The sequence below is a fragment of the Microcaecilia unicolor genome, chromosome 7 (genome assembly GCF_901765095.1).
Source record: "Microcaecilia unicolor chromosome 7, aMicUni1.1, whole genome shotgun sequence".
In the NCBI taxonomy this organism is placed as follows: domain Eukaryota; kingdom Metazoa; phylum Chordata; class Amphibia; order Gymnophiona; family Siphonopidae; genus Microcaecilia; species Microcaecilia unicolor.
The window spans coordinates 40,820,479-40,842,124 of record NC_044037.1 but is presented as its reverse complement, the minus strand read 5'-3'; the positions used below and the strand labels follow the sequence as shown (position 1 = coordinate 40,842,124).

At 40.7% G+C, this 21,646-nt stretch overlaps 1 protein-coding gene across 3 annotated transcripts in view; it reads right to left on the bottom strand.

Annotated features, from left to right (window-relative positions):
• The window catches only part of FGF13 (fibroblast growth factor 13), a 571,318-nt gene that overhangs the window by 285,762 nt on the left and 263,910 nt on the right, over positions 1–21,646 (bottom strand). The gene's annotated exons all lie outside the window — the stretch shown is intronic.

Below are 21,646 nucleotides of genomic sequence, written 5' to 3'. Positions count from 1 at the left end.
GCAGTAGTTCCAATTTGGCACATGTTGGATGCACATAGTCACATACACACCTTAGTAAAACAGGGGCGTAGCCAGGCAACAGATTTTGGGTGGGCCTAGGCAAGAAGTGGGTAGGCAACATGTGTTCTCCCCCACCACCAAAAAAAAAATATTTCAGCTGGCGGGAAAACATTTCTTTCCATCTTGGCAGTCTGAAGCAGGCATGTACTGAAAACTGAGCATGTGCAGGTGTCGGTATCGTGGAGAGTAGTGTTTTTGTTACGATCAGGGGGAAGTCTTCAGCTGGCGGAGCTTGGGATTCCCATCAGCTACCGCTAAATTGTGCTACTGTTGGGTGGGCCTGAACCCTAAGTGGGTGGGCCCTGGCCCACCCAGGCCCACCTGTGGCTATGCCACTGTAGTAAAAGGGCCTCAATTTGTAAAATGTTCTCTTCACAACTAAAAACAGTTTGGTTTTGAAGCTCTGGGATACATGACAGACTTGATCGACCTACCAATTAGAAACACATCCGAATCGACACGAACGTATCTAAATCTGCACTACCCAAGCTGCAAAAGACTCAAATACAAATCAACTTACGCGTCCAGTTTTTCTTACATAAGCACACAACTGTGGAACGCATTACCAAAAGCCTTGAAAACTACTAACGACCACCTAAACTTCTGGAAAACACTAAAAACTAACCTGTTTAAAAAGGCATACCCTACTGATCCAACATAAATTGCTGACCTTTGCAACATAACAAAACTAAAGAACGTAATGGACATAACGCAACTCTTCCGTTGTACGATTCCCTAGTGTGGCTGTGCCACATGAACTTTATCTTACCACAACATCACTTTGTATTTGTTTACACCGGAGTCTGTAACGCCTCTCCGGTACTATGTAAGCCACATTGAGCCTGGGAAAATGTGGGATATAAACGTAACAAATAAAAAAATAAATAAAAATAAAAATGAAAATCTACTAAAACTCCCAACTCATGCACTTTCTCCTCTAGACCAAGACACACTTCATGCAAGATAATTGGTAGCAAATCACTTCCCTAAAAAATGAACTTCTTTCTTGATATCATTCAATAACAAACTTCTCTCCAGGAACTGGTGTATAATTTGGAATTCCTTATATAATGACTGAATCACCTCAGATACAGTAAGTCTTAGCCCACTAGAAATATTAGCTGGACATAGGCTTTATTTGTGTAGACTATCTTGTTCAAAGTATGAACAGTGCTCAAAATATTTAGGGGCCCTTTTATTGAACCACGATAAGCACTAACATGTGCTTAATGCAGGAAAAGGCTTACCGTAAAACGTTAAGGTATTTTGCGGTAATTTGCCTGTCAGTGCATGCTAATCCCATGTTACTTTTTTTTTAAAATAATTTTTTCAGAAGCTGACATGTCATGGGCTGGAATGGGTGTAGATGCATTATCTAGCTACTTCATCGGGCAATGCACACTAATACGAACATTAGCACAGAATCTGAAAAAAAAATTAATTGAAAAATGCCTTAAATACTCCTGCATTAGAAATGGACTTAGTGTATGGGAAAGTCCTGTGATAAAATGCACTAAGCCCATTTCCTAACACAGTTTAGTAAAAGAGTCCCTTAGTTTATTTTTCTTTCTAATTAAGGGTTCTCTGAAAGCACACACACACAAAAAATAAATCACAGTATATCAATGTTTTCATGGTGCAGATGCCACTGCTGGGTACCTTGTTTGGTGGAATAAAATACATCCATTTAGACAGATGATTAGATGTTGATGCAGAAAAAGCATAGAAACAGACTGAGAGATCCACAGCAGGCAAGGAAAAAGATGAACATATACTAAGGAAGTGAATTTTCATGTTTTTAACCAATAAATACTGTTTATTTTACAGCTTTTGCCCTGAGAGTGTTTTATCAGTATTTATTAGATAAAGCCTAAAATCAGAATCCCTAACTTTCTTCTGTTTGCATAAGAATAATACATAAACAGGGTAAAGTGTAGAATCTTGTATAGCGCTGCAAGACATTCCCCATCTCTTCAAATTCACACTGAACTTTTACCTCTCCTCCAGCTAAGGGTTTCCCTCCAATTTCCAGCTTATGACACCTTCAAAAGGATGCGGTATTACACTAAATCAAAAATGCCTGTGCTACCAATTTAATCTAGGAAAGCACAATCCCCTTTATCAATAAAATCCATAACCTCATTAGCTCCATAAATCAATACTGATTCCATGCTATGATTCACCTCAGTTTTAAAAGGATCTAACTGTGAGGTCTCTACCTCTTAATCATCTTGAGAGGAAAACCACATTTTGAAACAGGCCAATAATTAGCATAAACTATGGGATTCAAAGCTGGCTTGTTCAAAATGATCCGGATGGAGAGGGGTAAACTTCCTTCTCTCAGTGAAGCATTATCTGCCCCAACCAGCCAGTCAAACACTTTGACAGCAGTCTTTCCTAATTAAGCTAGGCAAGGGTCAAATAACCTGAAATCTTTAATCTGCTTAATGCCTTCTTAAGATCAAACAGAGATATTTTAATGGGGAGAATTCTAAAATGACCCTACCCTCCTTTTTCTCTTTATTTACTTCTTTCATTATCATCCCCTTCACCCCTCAGATTAAACGCTCTACCTTACCTCTATAATAACAGCTCCTGAAACCCACATTTAAAAAAAAAAAGACTGTAAAACTTCAAAGGCTAAATAAATCATCTATGCATTCTGGAATCCTAGCAAGTTGATTACTCCAATGATTCAATCCATTTTTCCACTTGAAACATTTCTTGAACTATTTTCTACTTTCTGAATACAAGAAATAAAATGATCTTATTTTGCCCTCACAAAACCTGCATAATACTAATTAGCAGCTTTCCAGCAGATAGTCCTAAATGCCTGTCTCCACAGCCTTTCTAGTCCACTTACCAGTTTAATTTGCTCCTCTAAATCTGTAGAAAACTACAGGCTAAAACTCCCATCTTTCTTGTCTTCTCTTTCCCAAGCACAAACACATCTAAAACTTTGGACAATATTCAATTCTATGTGGTTATCAATTAAGATGCTGAAACCCACAGTATCAGTAGGAATCTGAATACTGAACTAACATCTATCTTACCCTGGGAAACTATCATGTCCTTACTTAATCCATAACATAACATAACATAATGTCTTGTATTCCGCTGTTGACCTTGTGGTTCTATGTGGATCACAACCAAAAGAAACTGGTCATTACCAGGAAATACAGACTTTACAAAAAGAAAAAAACAATAATGATAATAGACTAGAAAAATACAGCGAAAGGAATAAACTTCTTGTGTCGTATGATTCTATTTCTTTAATAGGAATTTTCTAAATAAGTATGTTTTAATCAAATTCCTGAAATGTCTGTAATCCCTGGCAGATAATAGGAAGTTAGTAATAAATATATATATCTAATCTTGCTGACTAAAAAGAGAAAGTGGAAAGGCAAACAAACTTAAATTTCTCAGTGGTCTAATTAAGATCGAAAATAGAAAATGATTTACAAATACTGAGGAATGAGCCCAAATGAAACCTTATAAACCGAAGAAAAACAATGAGCTTTAGTGTATGCTGGTGTTAAACTATCAGTTTATTTTTAATGTATAGGACAGCAGTGGCGTAGCGAGGGTGACTGCCAGCCGGGGCGGTTAGCTGCTGCGCACCCCCCTCGGCGCATCAACCCCCCCCCCTAGGCTCATCACCCAAGCCCCTCCCCCCTGAGTGCATTCTTGCCTGTGCATGCCGCTGGGGATGTGTTGGTTCCGCTGGTTCCCTGCTCCCTCTGCCCCGGAACAGGAAGTAATCTGTTCCAGAGCAGAGGGAGCAGGGAACCAGTGGAGCCGACACCCCCCCAGCGGCGTGCACCCAGGGCGGACCACCCCCACCGTCTGCCCTTGCTACGCCACTGTAGGACAGGGATAATATTATGTTATGGATGGTTTGAAGTTTTTTTTATTAATCACTTAGAACAACCTAAGGACCCTGTTTACTAAGTCGTGCTATAGGTGCACTAGCGTTTTTAGCATGCGCATGCTAATGCTAGAGACACCCATAGGAATATATAGATGTCTCTAGCATTAGCATGTGCTAATTTTTAGCAAACGCTAAAAACACTAGCGTGTCTACAGTGTGGCTTAGTAAACAGGGCACTAACTATAAAATAGATTGCACAAGTAAATGAAAATGTTTCCGTTCAAATACTTGCGAAGGCAACAGATGTTTTGCACGAGTATGAAAGATCTTTGTATCGACAAATTAACTCGCGGTTTGTAAAGACAATTTGGAATGAAAAAGTACCCGTAGGATCCTTATAGTAGAAGAAAGTTGATAGATCATTTGATTTATAGTGATGCTAGTCTCCTCAGTGACTGAAGAGTTATTAATAAATAAGAATTTCGTTTTTATCTATGTTTAGTTGCCATCCATTTTTCGATAGTACTAGTAACTCTAGAAATTGTATTAGATTCAGATGACAGTGAAATATGAATAGGCATCAAAACTGTTACATCATTAGCGTAACTGTAAGAGCAAACACCTAATTTTTCCAGGTCAAAACTGAATGAGTTTACAAATACATTAAAACGTAATGGAGATAGGGGAGAGCCTTGTGGAACACCATAAGGGATATGCCAACTATCTGAAAAACAATTATGCATCTTAACCTGTACAATTGGTGTTGTAAGAAACCCTGAAAACACCCATGTACATGAGTAGAGATACCTAAACTTTCCTATATTTGTAATAAAATGTCATGACCCACCAGATCAAAGCCACTAGATGGGTTGAATAGAAGAATCAGTGCCTTTTTACCATTACAGAATAATTGACGTATACTGTCCATTAAAGAACCTATTATAGTTTCAGTGCTGAATGTTGATATAAAACCAGGTTGTGATGAATACAATATGTCATGTTGATCCAAATAATTTGCCAAATGTGACTCAGTTATACCTTCCATTAGTTTCACAAAAAATGGAATTGAAGCTATTGGTCTATAGTTAGTAATTAAGCTATTAGAATCTTTCTGATTTTTCACAGTAGGGGTAACTGTGATCTCTCCCAATTGTGAAAGGAAGAATCCTATGGATAAACATTGTTGTAACCAACCGAAAAGTATATTTTTTAAATTCTAAAGAAGAGTTTTTGAAATATAAGGGGAACATTATCCAATATACAATAAGAAGTAACATACTTTCTAAAAAGAACAGCAACATTTGGCCATTCTAAAGGGGTAAATTCTGACCAGATTTTATCAACTGAGATTAGAGACAATTATAAAAAGGTGGGTCCCAATAGGAATCGATATTATCAAATTGCTCTCTTATCTTCTGATCATTCATGTGAAAATACTCAGCTAAATGTGAGACAGAAGGTTTTTTTATCCACTCTGTATTTCCTCCTAATTTGATCATGGGACTAGTGGCGTAACTATGGGTGGGCCTGGATGGGCACAGGCCCACCCATTCTTGGCTCAGCCCCACCGAGCAGCAGCACATCACATCAACATCTCTCCTCCTCTGCAGTGTCCTGGCATCTGCCCACCCATCGTTGAAACCCATCCCTCCCTAGTGTTCCTTACAGGCGTTCCCTGCACCTACAGTGATTCATTATTGATGCCTGCACCAGCCCTGCAGGCTTCCATCAGCCGGGGTCCCCACCCATGCTTTCATTATTTCCTGTCTGGCGGGAGTTTTTGTATAGTTTGTTGTGTAATGAAATAATTTTTATTCTTTTGTTTTTTTAAATATTTTGTATATGATTTGTTTCCCGCTTAGACTTTTAAAGATATAGCGGGTTATAAATAAAGTTTTATTATTAATGACTTATGGGCATTTCTTTTAGGAAATTATCCAAATCTTTTTTAAATCCTGCAAAGCTAACTGCAATGAATTCCACAGTTTAATTACACATTAAGTGAAGAAATATTTTCTCTGATTTGTTTAAAATTTACTACTTAGTAACTTCCCTAAAAGGGCAAATATATAATTTCTGTGCCCCTTTTGTATATAAATGTATCGAATACCAACACATGCATAAGTATACACTTGTGCACTAAATTTCCATCAGGGTGCCTAAGTGCTATTCTTCAATGGCATTATATATCTTATATAGTGCATGAATACAAGGGGGTATATATATATATATATATATATATATATATATATATATATATATATGGACCGAGCATGGGCAAGGTATGGGCAGGGCTCCCACTTATACATCTGTGCTGCATTTACATGGCTGCTGCTATACTAGGTCTATGACTGGTGTAACTACACATGAATAAATGTAAGACATGCTGATACTCAATTACACTAGGGTTCTATAATGGAATGTGCGCCAATATGCCATTTTGGAAAAGGCTTCCATCCCGTGTCCCTGGGGCGCCTAAATGGAGGTGCTCAGTTGAAGAATCTGAGACTCTAAACACTTAGCATCTACATGAAAATTAAAATCTGCTACATCTAACAGTCAAGGATAACCAGAAATATTTATTTTCAGGAGAAACTCAATCTTACCATTGTCTAACAAAATGGATATACTCCCAACCAGGTAATTGCTCAAGCTGCAATAAAGGCAATCTGGATACATAGCGCAAAGACTCTTGCAGTGAGCAGAAGATTCACATCTGGTGAGTGCTCTTATTTCAGACATGTATAGCAGCATATCAAATCAAATATTATTTTAGCATTAAGAGATACCAAAGACCTTGTTAAACTTGAGTTGGTATGATAGGATAGCTTAGGTAGGTTCAACTTCCTGGGTGCAGCCTACAGCCTGTGTCCAACTAGGTTGAGCCTTGTAGAGCCTCAGCTCCCAAAGTTCGGGCTGCAGTCCGTACTTCCAGTTAAACTAGGAGTTTGTGTTATCTCAGCCTCCAGATCTAGTTCATGCATCCCAGCTTGGTGAGGCACATTGTCAGAGGTCTTTATGGGGCCCCTGCCAACCCAGAAGATAGTGAGCTCCCCTCCCTCCTGGTTTCTACTCCTAATACATTAGGAAAATAAAAATAGAAGTTCCTTGCTCTTCCTAAATTCCCTCAGCCCAGTCCTGGGAGATTAAGTTGAAAGAAAAAAAAGGGAGAGATGAACATCAAGTATGCATATATTATCATATCATATCATATACTACGAGTTTATCTTGTTGAGCAGACTGGATGGACGTTCCAGGTTTTTATCTGTCATCATCTACTATGTTACTAGATTACTGTGTTAAACAATTGCTTGATTAGTTGTGCACAAAAGATGGGAAAGCTATAAATGGAAATTGTTGGATTCAAACCTGAACTCTAAATGAAAGAGCTGGTCACTCAGACAGGAAATAGCATGCAAAGCATCACAGCTAAATTTAGAATTCTGCTGTCACAAAGTCAAGGTAGCAATGCCTTTCAAAGGCACAATCTTTAATCAAGTCCAAGTGCTGTGAATTACAGAACTTAGAAAACGGAGCTGACCTGAGGTTATGCAGCGTTGCTATTGCATCTCTGGTTCAATGAGCCCTAATTTTATCCTCAAGTGGCATTTCAGCCAAAGAACAGCAGAAAGATAGCGACACATCTATCTAAACTGCCTTCTTGGAAATAGTGTAGTTTAAATGTAAAGGTTATTCAGGATAATCAAATGCTTCACTATATAACAACTAAAAATTCTTGATGATCCAAACAACAATTAAATTGCTCGCCGTTGTAAAAGTTGGAGTTTTTCACCCATGACCTAATTTTGTTGCCTCCCCTCATAAAATTTGATGTCTCCTTGTTCACAAATGAAATCCCGATACAGACAGATGCAGACCTCAATGCCATCAACATTCACTGAGTCTTCTGCTTTTAAAGCAATCAGACCTCACTGGTTCCTGCAAAGGCTGCCTAATGTGCACCAAAAAAAAAAGCACTATGCACTAACAACTTTATGTGTCTGCTAAATAAGTTTCCTCTTGATGAACTGCTACAGTTGCAAACGCAGTGCCAATTCTCAGACTGCACATGGTAAATAATTATTTCTGCAGATTTGGCTGTTTGCACTCTGGTGACCTGGCTGTTTCTCACGGATCATTTCTGCCAGTTTTGTCACTGTAAACGTCCTACTTTTTCAGCAATGCAGCAGAAGATCTGCAAAACAAAACCCTGTGCTGGATTTTCCACGGCTACGGCTGCTGAATAAAGCATCAGGGATGATACTTAACTTGTTACTCGGTGACACCAATTATTTCAATGGTGCTGGTGAATATACGTGCAAGTGGTGACTCTATCACTGCTCCTATATAAAAGTTAGGCTTGCTTTTTCGCTGGCCTAAGTTATGCATACAGGTTATAAGCAGAGGGGCTGAATTGTGCTGCTCTACATATCACTTCCTTGCCTGCTCCCAGTTTTCCGCTTGCTGGTGGATCTTCTCTCCCAGTCTACACAAAGCATGATTCACAATCGTAAGATCTTGTCTATCCAACTTTACAGTCAGGATTTTAGTCTTTTGTATTTTTGGATGTCTCTCATTTTCCCTTTATGTTACCCAATTCTTTGTAAACCACTTTAACGTCAATTTACTGAATGCAATATGGGGGAAATTCTATAAATCACGCTCAAAAATGGGCACCAATAAAGTTTGGCACTAAGCACGGCTCTATAAAAAAAAAAAAGCTAATGCATAGACAAAATGGCATGAATCTAAAATTACTCTACTTTGGAATAATCCTGACATTAAAATTCAAGATCATCGTGTAACTTGGTTTATTTATTTATTTATTTGTTGCATTTATACCCCGCTCTTTCCTGCTCGGTAGCAGGTTCAGTGCGGCTTACATAGTATCACAGAAAGAACACAGCTGTAGCAATAGTACAGGTAAGATATGGTTGTTAGGAAATAGGTTGAGATAGGTGAAATGGGCAGGGGATGTAGAGGTAGGAGAGGTAGGAGTGGTGTAAAGTGGGTTCATAGGTTAAGTCTGGTCATTTGGGTAGGCTTGCTTGAAGAGGTAAGTTTTTATCAACTTCCGGAAGGGTAGATGGTCGCTAACTGCTCGAATGGGGCTTGGTAAGGCATTCCAGAGTTGGCTGCCTATAACGGAGAAGTTGGATGCGTAGTACATTTTGTACTTGAGACCTTTGCAGTTGGGAAGGTGTAGATTGAGATATGCAACAATTAGGGATATGGTTTATTGGCCAACTTATGGATGGCAATGACTGGTTCAAATTTGAAATCTATATTCCCTTCCCACATCTCAATACTAAAGTTGGTTGCGACTTTCACACAGTATTAAAACATGGTTTGACTACTTCAATATGCTCAGCTCCCACTTCTTTTACTTTATGTCATAATATAATAAAGCTCTATTACAAAAGTATTCCAATGTTGCTTAACATCAGCTTTTAATAAGTAATAATATATGCACATATACTATCCACAACCTAATTTTGATTTCCTTGGAACTCACTCTTACAAGCAGGGGCGTATCTGCGTGGGGCCACAGGGGTCTGGGCCCCCGCAGATTTCGCCCTGGCCCCCCTCTCCGCTGTCAACCCTCCCCCGCTGCTTACTTTTGCTGGCGGGGGGCCCCAACACGGAGAAGTCGGAGGAAGACGAAATATGAAGACTGCGGGTCGGATCTCGGCTGGCGGGGGTTGGGGCCCCCCACCAGCAAAGGTAAGCAGCGGGGGAGGGTTGATGGTGGAGGGGGGGTGGAGAGTGGCGGCGGCAGCGGGGGGGGGGGGAGGGAGGCAAAAATGTGCCCCCTCTCTCTGGCTCTGGCCCCCCCTACCGCCGGATTCCAGATACGCCCCTGCTTACAAGCCTTTCACACCGTCATCCACATCAGCGCCTATAGCATCTATGCGCCATCCACATAATTCAACATTTCAATGAAACATTGCAGTGTTTATATCAACACTGTTCAGCTATGGATTATTGGATTGTTATAGGTTTAGGGAGTGGTTCCTCCTGATGAAGTATATCATGAAATGTGGTCTCGCATCGAGGAGCTAAAGTTAAGTCATTAATTCAACTCTGACTGGTTTCTTATGGAAGCTCTCTTCACGCCGCGCAGTGTTGCCACATATGGAGCCTATTATGATATCTAGTTGGTGAAAGACAGAGGTGAAGTTTGACTACAGCGCAAGATTTATCATCTACAAGTGGAGCTTTTAAGCCTGTTTGAAAAACTGAGGCTTGGTATTCTATTAAGCACAGCTTGGAGCAAGTTGCCCGCTGGTGTCATTCTGGACAGTTGGGCTTTAACTCTCTATAAGCAAAGAACATTTTATAACATCATTTAAAACTCAATGTGTTTACTGAAGTTGAACTGTTGATATAAACACTGCAATGTTTCATTGAAATATTGAATTATGTGGATGGCGCGTAGATGCTGTAGGCGCCGGTGTGGATGACGGTGTGAAAGGCTTGTAAGAGTGAGTTCCAAGGAAATCAAAATTAGGTTGTGGATAGTATATGTGCATATATTATTACTTATTAAAAGTTGATGTTAAGCAACATTGCAGTACTTTTGTAATAGAACGTATGTAGTAATCGTACTCTAATACAAAGCGATTTTCCCCTGAGTGAACTAGAGTAATATAATAAAGAACAAAAAAGAGGCATCAAACTGGTATAAGCTACAACAATTGGCAAAATTTCCTAAACATCTGCTTTATATAGCATTTGGAATCAGGACACAAACACTGCATTGGAGGACAAACAATGGCAAGAAATATGATTTTATAGTTTTAAATCATTGAGGTCAGCATCTATATCTCAATCTGTGCATTTCTTGCTGCATAGAGCTTACTGGATTCCTTTCAAGCTTTCTAAGGTTAACAACATGAATTGTAGCATACGTTGGTCATGCAGTACTGCAGTTGGTACACTTGACCACATGGTGCATTCCTGCCCGAATGTTCACATTTTTGGAGACAAAGCATGGACTTTGATATGTAAAATCCTTCAGCTTCAAAACTCTTTATCATTTTCCATTATAATATTTGGTGCTGCTGCATTACAAAATGGGTTGGATCACCACAGAACTAAATTATTAAAACTATACTATTAATAGCACTAAAACCCATACTAACCAGTTGGAAAGATTGAATTCGTCTGGAGTACAATATGCTAAATTTGAAAACATTGCTGCCTAAAAGTCAGGTTCTCTAGCCTCAAAATAAAACTTGATCGCCCTTATTTGACTACTGTAAGGTTATGCACATTATATAATTGTATACATTTTCTACTGGAGGAAAATTTATGACTTTTTCATTATCAATGTTGTTGTGTGTAATACTCCCATTGCAAGTCATGCACTACTATTGACATAACATTAACTTGGCCATAGGTATAACTTTTGTTTAGTGTTTTTTTTGTATGTTATACTGAAATGTAACTGCTTTTTTGTTTTGAAAATTCAATAAAACTTATTGAACTAAAAAAAAAGTTCTGAAATTGCTGGTGATGATTAAGGGCCCTTTTTACCAGGCTGCTGTAAAAGGGGGCCCATGTGGCATCGGTGTGTGGTTTTGACATGTGCTGAGACCCCCCTTTTACCGCAGTGGGTAAAAGACTTTTTTTTTAAAGGAAATGGCTGTGGGGTACATTAACTACTTGCTGCAGGCCATTTCCCGGGGGAGCCCTTACCCGCACCTATTTTGGAGGCAGTAAGGGCTCCCACGCTAACCCTGTGCTAACCCCCCCCCCCAAAAAAAAAATCCAACATGCCAGTAATGGAGCGTGGTAGGGGCAGGCACTACCACTGGGCTCCTGTAGTAGCCCGGCGGTAGTGCCGGATCACCTTGCAGCAAGCCTGTGATGGGCTTGCCATGCTGTAGTAAAGGGGCCCCTAAGATGACATAATTTTTATATAAAAAGTATTCATAAAAAAATCAAAACGTGAAGTGAATCAGTAATAATAATAATAATAAAGATTTTTTTTGGGGGGGGGCAGGGTGGTGGGTTGACCAATGAAAGAGAAAGTGGAGTCTTTTAAGAGCTCAATATTTGTATAGGCTGTGGACATCTGAGGTCTTTTCTCCCTTTTTACAGTAATTGAAGACACCATAGAAGAGAGATTGTTTATGGAATTTTTGCACATTACACTGGGGAATATGTTTTTGTGAGTTACATATTGATGTGCAAAGGTACGCTTGGTTCATAAACCTAAACCTACATGAAGTGCAAAATGATGTCTTCACTACTGATGAGATCAGTATTCGTATGGTTAGAAGTGAATCCAGATAAAAGTCTAACATGGAAAGCAATGGGATCTCCATGAATCAAAGGAGCTAATGCTGGTACCATAATACCCCACACTTAGAAGCATTTAAAAACATCTGTATATCTGGATCCACTCTACAATTGTGGTCAGATGATCAATGAGGAAATTTCAGGACGTAATGAATCTATCAAGACCAAGATCTGACTTTCATTAGAATAAACATAAGGGATAGAAATGTGCATTTGTTTTTAATGACAAGTTTCTTTCCAGTGTCATTAAATTTCCACATATATTTCCTAGTGTTAATAGCTATCAGGCAGCCTTGAACTGTGACATTCAGAAAAAGAAAATCTGTCTCTTCAGAGTCTGTTATAGCCAGTCCACACTAGCTGTGTCTTGTATTTCTGGTAATCTTCATTCCTGTCTTCTGACTGGCCCTCCAGGAGCCAGCTCAGGGCAGGTTTCAGTATTTCTGCCTTTCCTGCGGGAGGTGGTGGAGATGAAAACGGTAACGGAATTCAAGCATGAATGGGATAAACATAAAGGAATCCTGTTCAGAAGGAATGGAATCTCAGGAGCTTAGCCGAGATTGGGTGGCAAGAGTTGATAGTGGGAGGCGGGGATAGTGCTGGGCAGACTTATACGGTCTGTGCCTGAGCCGGTGGTGGGAGGTGGGGCTGGTGGTTGGGGGGCGGGGATAGTGCTGGGCAGACTTATACGGTCTGTGCCCTGAAAAAGACAGGTACAAATCAAGGTAAGGTATACACAAAATGTGGCACATATGAGTTATCTTGTTGGGCAGACTGGATGGACTGTGCAGGTCTTTTTCTGCCGTCATCTACTATGTTACTATATGTTACTATGTTCCTGTTGCTTTAGTGTTGTTCTCCTGTGACTTGAATACCACACTAGAACAAGAAAAGAACTAGGATACCTTGAGCAATTCTCATTCTTGTCTAGTCTAGTCTTCAAGTCTCAGGAGTCCCTGTGATAGAATGAACCAGCCAAAGTAAAGGTACTGAAAGAGTCACTCAGTCACAGAAATAAAAATGCTGACAAGAAAAAAAGGACAGGTTTCTTTATAGTATTGTTACATTTCAGCATTTTTTTTCCAGTGTTAAAAGCTATCATGCACACAGCCAACTTTGAGCCTGTGACTTCCAGGTTGGACATCAGCCACCTTTAAGGAAGAGCTATTCTGCCTCTTGAAAGTCTGGCCTAGCCTACCCATTCCTAGCTGTGACTTTTATTTCTGGTAATCTTAGTTCCTGTTTCCTGATTAGCCCACCAGGAACTAGCTCATAGCAAGCTTGAACATTTCTGCCTTGTCAATTTATAGGGAAAAGTTATCTGAGCAATACATATAACATTACCACTGATACCTGTCTACCACTACTGTGGAATTATGTTATTCATTTCACTACATTAATATTCCACCCATCTATACATTCTGAGCAGATTACAGTTGATACTGACAAATAAACATCATTATCGGCGGAAACCTAGGTCGCCCATCTCTAAGGTCAGCAATCTCAACATTTAGGCCGACCATCTCTAAGGTCGACCTAAATGTTGAGATTTGGGCGTCCCCGACCGTATTATCGAAACGAAAGATGGACACCCATCTTGTTTTGATAATATGGGTTTCCCCGCCCCTTCGCCAGGACGTCCTTAGAGATGGGCGCCCTTAGAAATGGTCGTCCCCATTCAATTATACCCCTTGTGCACATCTCTCCTCGTACGTCCTGCAACGTAAATTTCATACCATTTTTGTTGCTTTTCTCTGAACCACTTCAAGTCTTTTTGCATCCTTAGCAAGATACAGCCTACAAAACTGAACACAGTATTCTAAGTAGGGTTTCACCAATGATTTATAGAGGGGCATCAACACCTCCTTTCTTCTACTGGTTATACCCCTATCTATGCAGCCTAGCATCATTCAGGCAATGTACAAAGCACAAAATCTTGTTTAAAATAGTATTTTTGAAAAAAAAAAAAGTTAGACTTTTTCTTTTTTTCAAAAATAACCTTCTTTCCTATTTGGATTTTGGACGTTTTGTGCAAAACATCCAAAGTCAGACTTAGATGTTATATTGAAAATGCCCCTCCACGCCATACTTTATATTGTTGTTTGAATATTTTTACTACTATAGCTAATGTTTCAGTTGTTCTTGATGTACACCGCCTTGAGTGATTTCCATCAAAACGGTGGTAAATAAATACTAATAAATAAATAAATACCGCCAATTCCAGACAGGCCACAGCAGTTGACAAATAAAATGTACACAAAACAGGGAAAAGAAATACAATTAAAATAGGAAACAAACCTATCCATCACACAATAAAAGCCACACATCTTGATAACAACCTATAGTAAAGAAAGAGATCATACTTAGTGCATGTCCCCAACTGAGTCACCAAAGCCCTCCTAAACTACTACTACTTATCATTTCTATAGTGCTACCAGACGTACGTAGCGCTTCAAACATACTAAACACAGTCTTAAACTTTGTAGGCGATAATTCCAAATGAAGAGACACAGATAACTGATTCCAAACTAAAAGAGTTAGCCACTAAAAATACTCTCTCTCGTGCATTCTAACTGAGTTTTGGAAGGGATCGAAATAACCAGTCTATGCCTATTCCTCAATGCAACTGATGACCTGGAATAGAAGGAATTACCAAAAAAGATAAATATGTAGGTGCTTCTCCAAAAAAAATCTTATAAGTCAAAAATAGTCCCTTAAATCCCATTCACCTTTAGGCCCTTTGGCCTCTTCAACAATCATGATCACCCCAATATCACCCCTTTCGGAATAATCTAGGTAAATGGCTATTTGAAAACTAACTACACTTGCTACTGGTAAAAAAAATACCTCCTGTTTCTTTGTGTTTGTCAAGACCTAGTGTCTTGCTTTGACTGCAGCTGCTCTTTGGTGCTCCCCATAAGCTGTTGTCCTAAGTGACTGCCTTATCTTACCTAAGGATGGGGCCGGACCTCTATCAGTAGAAAACTAATGTCGGATCTGAACTATTTTGTGCACCTGAAAAAAAAATATCATTCTGTGACAAGCTCTGCTATCTATTTTGAGGGGCAAAGGAAATCAGATTTGCAATAGTTGATGACTTAGCTAGGCATTTAAAGTAGAGAGCCATGTGAGATTTTACAGTGTGTGTTTTCTGCTATATATGGCTACAGTGGTACACTGTGGTCTGATACTGTACACGAGTTCAGTTGTCAAAAAAAAAAAGATAGCATTTAAATGAAACAAAAGCTCGAGCCTGTGTGTGTAAACAAAGCTTGAGAACATTCATTGTGGATATTCTGTACAGCAAATCTCTAGATGGGATGTAAATATCAGACATCTTGCTTTCATCAACATCCTTCTCTCCAGAGCTACAATGCACTGATTTTCTAATAGTGCTGTATCTCTTTTTAGACTGCGCAACTGAATTAAATTAGACAATAGGACCAAGGTAAAGCTTTATTTAGCTTGTTCAATAGCAGACAATAGTGCATACATGTCGGCTAGATATTCTTATCTATTTTGCATTTGAAAGGTCAAGATTACTGATATTGTGTGGAATTTGTGGATGCTGATTATATTCATCATAAACTAGTATATGCAGCCTATAAATTAAGACCATTCATCAGCCAATATTGAACCATTCCTTCAAACAGACAATGTTTCCCTCCTTTAAAGGTGTTCAATTAAAGAGAACGTTGGAGAATTCTTTTTCTTATAAAGCAACTTCAACTTGGAATACTCTTCCTGAGGTTATTAGATTTGTCTATTCATGTTTTATATAAATAGTCAAAATAAGCCCCGATAGTATGTTACATTACAATGTCAACACAATACACATTTTAACAGCATAGGTTGTTAGCAAAGATGGAACATAAGATAGGTAAGATAGAGTAACAGCAGTAAGAAAATAATGGACTAATTTAAAGAAAGTTACAATTGAGGTCAGAAAGGTGCTTGAACATTATCTTAGCTAGGGTACGAGTGGATAAACATAGTATGTGCAGCTGGTGTCATTCCGTGTGAGTGTGTGACTAGCAAGTTAGTTATTCCTTCCATTAAAGGTCTAGTTGAAGAGCCAAGTTTTCACCTGCTTCCTGAAGTAGAGATAGTCCTGTGTTAAGTGAAGCCTTTCAGGGAGTGCATTCCAGAGTGTGGGGGCTGCTCCAGAGATGGCTTGCTTGCAGGTATCACATCATGGAGAGGGTGTGATTAGGGATACTCTTTGGGAGGACCTTAGTGACCTTGGAGGTGTCTAGAGGGAGATCCTGTTCTTCAAGTACTTTGGGCCATTTCCTTTAAGGGCCTTGTAAGTTAAACATAAGTTTAAATTTGGCCCTGTATTGTACTGGTAGCCAATGAAGTGTTTGCAAAAATGATGTGATATGGTCACTTTGCTTACAACCTTCTATTAGTCTAGCTGCAACATTCAGAATCAATTGGAGTGGTGCAGATCCTTTGTAGTCAGACCAGTGTAGAGTGCATTATAGTAATCCAGTCATGTTATCATGGCATGCACAAGGCTTGCCTTCTCAGTTTAAAGAGAAAAGCAGCATAGTTGTTGCAAGTGATAGAAGCTGCTCTTGAAGGCTGCTTGGATTTGGGGGATCAGAGTCAGGGCCGCTGAGAGGGGGGGCAGGGGGGACAAAATTCCCCAGGTCCGGGCCTCCAAGGGGGGCCCGACGCCGGGGTCAGGGCTCCGGGGTCAGGCCGCCGGTGCTGCAGTCCCCGGTCTCACCTGCCTGCCTCCTTGGCTCCGGGCCCCCGGCATTCGAAGCGGCAGTCACAGATCGCTTCCCTTCGGACCTTCCTTCCCTATGTCCCGCCCTCACGGAAACTGGAAGTTATATCAGACAAGGGCGGGACAAAGGGAGGGAAGGCCAGAAGAGAGGCGATCTGCGACTGCAGCCTTGAATGCAGGGGGCCCGGAGCCATGGAGGCAGGCAGGTGAGACCGGGGACTGCAGCGGCGGGGGGGAGAAACGGGGGCAGTAGCGGTGGGGGGGGGGGGGATGGAGGTGGGGCAGCCTTGACCCGGGCCCGGCCTAGTCTCTCAGTGGCCCTGATCAGAGTAAGTGTTGAATTGAGCTATATTTCAAGGTTCCTGACATGTGATTTGAGAGGGAGTTCACATTTCCAAAAAGAGACTTTGATGTCAGGTATGTGTTCCATAGAAGCTTTATTTTACTTGGGTTCAGACAAAGTTTGTTGTTTTTATCCCATTCTTGAATTGATGTCAAACAGGTAGTCAGTTTATTCAGGGCTGTGGGTAAGTTAGGTACTATGGGCATGAGTAGCTGCACATCATCTGCATAGATGTAGAATTGAAGGTCATTGACTGAATCAGCTCAGCTAGTGGCCTGAGGTAGATACTGTGGACTGTTGCCTGTCTGATAGATTATTATTATTATGTGTTACATTTGTATCCCACATTTTCCCACCTTTTTCAGGCTCAATGTGGCTTACATATAACCGTTAACGGTGTTAGCCGATTACGGTTTGAACAAATACATAGTATGAATGAATACAAAGTGATATTGTGGTATAATGAGGTATATGTATGGTAGGAAACAGTTCGGGGGAACTTAGAGAGGGAAATGGGGAAGAAGAGTCAGGTATTGTCCGTTGCAGTCTTTGGTTATGTTGTGTCGCAAGTGTCCAGTATTTTTATGTTGGGCCAGTGGGGTATGCTCATTAATAGGATAGGATCTTAACTAGGCAAGTACTGTGCCACTGATACCTGTTTCTGCCAGACTCGTGCTAGCATAATATTGTGGTCCACAGTGTCAAAAGCTGCTGAGAAATCTAGCACTACTAACACCAAGGCAAATCTCCTGTCTCAGTTTCTTTGAAGATCATCTAGTAGGGATACAAGGACTGTTTCTGTTCCATACACAGGTCTGATTCCAGATTGACATTGATCTAAGCCAGTTTCTCTATTCTAGCCAATCACTGAGTTGATTACAGAAGTTCTTTAAGTTTTCCTAAAAATGGAATGTTGGATACTGGCTGGTAACTTTGAATTTGGTGAAGGTTGTTCTTCTTTGGCAATAGATGCACCACTGCCCGATTTATGTGGCGCCTTTTATGAGGCCTCTGCTTGCCTGCTGCACTATCTCTGATGGCCAGGGGTTGGGGGAAATAGTAGAAGGTCGAAGGTCTCTTAGCATTTTGTCAAGGCTCTCCCCTCTGTTATTGGGTTAAAAGAGTCCCACATGTCCGTTTCAGGAGAAGACGAGTTGTGTGCTCCTGGTTAGCTGATAGGAGACCGGGTGGGACTGCCTGTAAATCCTGGCAAAGATTTTTTTATTTTTATTGGCAGAGTAAGCAGCAAAAACACTGCAGTTCAGTTGTGACTGGGCAGGCTGGTTCTGTTGTGGGGGTTGCAGTAGGCTGTTTAGCATGCTGAACAGGTGCTTGATTGAATTGGCAGCCTGTTCAATGCATTGAGAGAAATATTGCATATCAAATGTTAATAAACATAAGCAATGGGAAGGGAGCACATGGCTGATGGTTTGCCTAGAGAGCCTTGCATCAGCTTTGTATTGAAAGCCTTACCTTTCAGTAATACATTTCTGTTTAAAAAACAATGTGCATCACTATTTTCATGTAACTGTAGTGTTCTCTCCAAGTGCAAACTGATATTACTAGACATGATTTTAGACCTGCCAATATGTTTTTCTTCTATCAGTTATATGTCCAAAATGTCAGCTCTGTGAAATGAATAGGAACATACTTGTTGCTGCTGTTTACAGGATAGGTGGGTATTATTAAAAAAAATGTTAATAATGGAAGCCTGTGGATCATGATGCCATTGTACAGCTTGCTGCATTGCATTCCAGACATCTTAGAGCAGTAAGAATGAGGAATAGTTGGTTATTCTTTCCCATCAATCAATGTACACCTTTAAACCACAAAAGGGGGACTCTGAAAATGGTTTTGTTGGGCAGCATATAGTTCTGAAGAGCCCTAGCTACTTTAGCCTTTCCTCACAGGGAAGTCGTCCCATCCCCTTTAGCATTTTCGTTGCCCTTCTCTGCACCTTTTCTAATTCCACTATTGGGTCATTTTCGAAAGAGAAGGACACCCATTTTTCGACATAAATCAGAAGATGGGCGTCCTTCTCACAGGGTCGTCCAAATCGATATAATCGAATGCTGATTTTGGACGTCCCCAACTGCTTTCCGTCACAGGGACAGCCAAAGTTCAAGGGGGTGTATCGGAGGCAGAGCGAAGGCAGGGCTTAGGCGTTCCTAACACCTGGACGTCCTCAACCCATAATCAAAAGAAACAAGGACGTTCCTGACGAACACTTGGACGACTTTACCTAGTCTTGTTTTTCTTACGTCCAAGGCACAAAAAGGTGCCCAAAATGATGAGATGACCACTGGAGAGAATCGGGGATGGCATCCCATTACTCTCCCAGTAGTCACTAACTCCCTCCCACCCTCAAAAAATATCTTTCAAAATATTGATTGCCAGCCCCTATGCCAGCCTCAGATGTCATACTCAGCTCCATGACAACAGTATGCAGGTCCCTGGAGAAGTTTTAGTGGGTACAGTGCACTTCAGGCAGGCGGACCCAGATCATCCCCCCCCCCTACCTCTTACATTTGTGGAGGAAACAGCGAGCCCTCCAAAACCCACCACAAACCCACTGTACCCACATCTAGGTGCCCCCTTCACCCCTAAGGGCTATCGTAGTGGTGTACAGTTGGGGGTAGTGGGTTTTGAGTGTGGGGGGGGGGGGGGTTGGGGGGCTCAGCACACAAGGTAAGGGAGCTATGTACCTGGGAGCAATTTATGAAGTCCACTGCAGTGCCCCCTAGGGTGCCCGGTTGGTGTCCTGGCATGTCAGGGGGACCAGTGCACTACAAATGCTGGCTCCTCCCATGACCAAATGGCTTGCATTTGGTCATTTCTGAGATGGACTTCCTTGGTTTCCATTATCACCAAAAATCAGAAACGACTAAGTCTAGGGACGACCATCTCTAAGGACAACCAAATTTCAGGATTTGGACTTCCCTGACCGTATGATCGAAACGAAAGATGGACTTCTATCTTGTTTTGAAAATACGGGTTTCCCCGCCCCTGGATGGGGACATTTTGCGAGGACGTCCTCATCAACACCTGGACGTCCCTTTCGAAAATGCCCCTCTACATCTTTTTTGAGATGCGGTGACCAGAATTGAACACAGTATTCAAGATGTGTCTGTATTATAATGTCCTCACTTTTGTTTTCCATTCCTTTCCTAATAATACATAGCATTATGCTTGTTTTCTTAGCTGGCGCCACACACTGAGCAGAGAGTTTCAATGTATCATCAATGATGACACCTAGATCCCTTTCATGGTTGGTGACTCCTAATGTGGAACCTTGTATTACGTAACTATAATTCGGGTTCCTCTTTCCCAAATGCATCACCTTGCACTTGCTCACATTAAACATCATCTGCCATTTAGATGACCAGTCTCCCAGTCTCATAAGGTCCTCTTGTAATTTTTCACAATCCTTTTGCGATTTAACAACTTTGAATAACTTTGTGTCGTCAGCAAATGTAATTACCTCACTAGTTACTCCCATCTCTAGATCATTTATAAATATGTAGCAGTGGTCCCAGCACAGATCCCTGGGGAATCCCACTATCTACCCTTCTCCATTGAGAATGCTGACCATTTAACCCTACTCTCTGTTTTCTATCTTTTAACCAGTTTTTAATCCACAATAGGATACTACATTCATTAAAACAAGCATGCACAGCGACTGAAAACAGGACAGAGCGCCAGGCAATGTGAGACCCCATGGGACAAATAATTTAGCTGGTGGGGGTTGGGGGCCCCAGATCAAATTTGGGGGGTCCAGGCCCCTATATCCCCCCGTAGCTACACCACTGACGTACACAGCAAGAAAACAACAATGTTTTTTCACACTCAGGTATCTACTAGCTAGGCAGTTCTGGAGTGTCAGAAGTCCAGAGTGCTTTGTTTTACAGAATCAATTAAGAATATGTAGGCAAAATTTTTTTTTTTTTTTTTAGTTTCCTGTCTCATTTGCTGGCCTTTTCATTTTTTGTTTTGTTTTTATAATTTTCTTTGTTTCTTTTTGTTGGTACAATTTTTAGGGCATAATTGGACAAGAACAGCATTGAAGCAACAGGAAACAAGCTAAGAGGCAGGGCAGGAATGCTGAGATGGCTCTTGTAGGGCTAGTCAGGAAAAAAAAGACCAAGATGACCAGAAATAGAAGATACAGGTAGGCATGGGCTAGCTACAGCAGACTCTCAAGATGCAGAATAGATATTCTTAGAAAATGTCACCTCTCCAACATGTGCATGATAGCTATTAATAGTGGGAAAAATAATCCAAAATTTAATGATACTGAAAAAAGAACCTGACATTTTGTGGGTTTTCC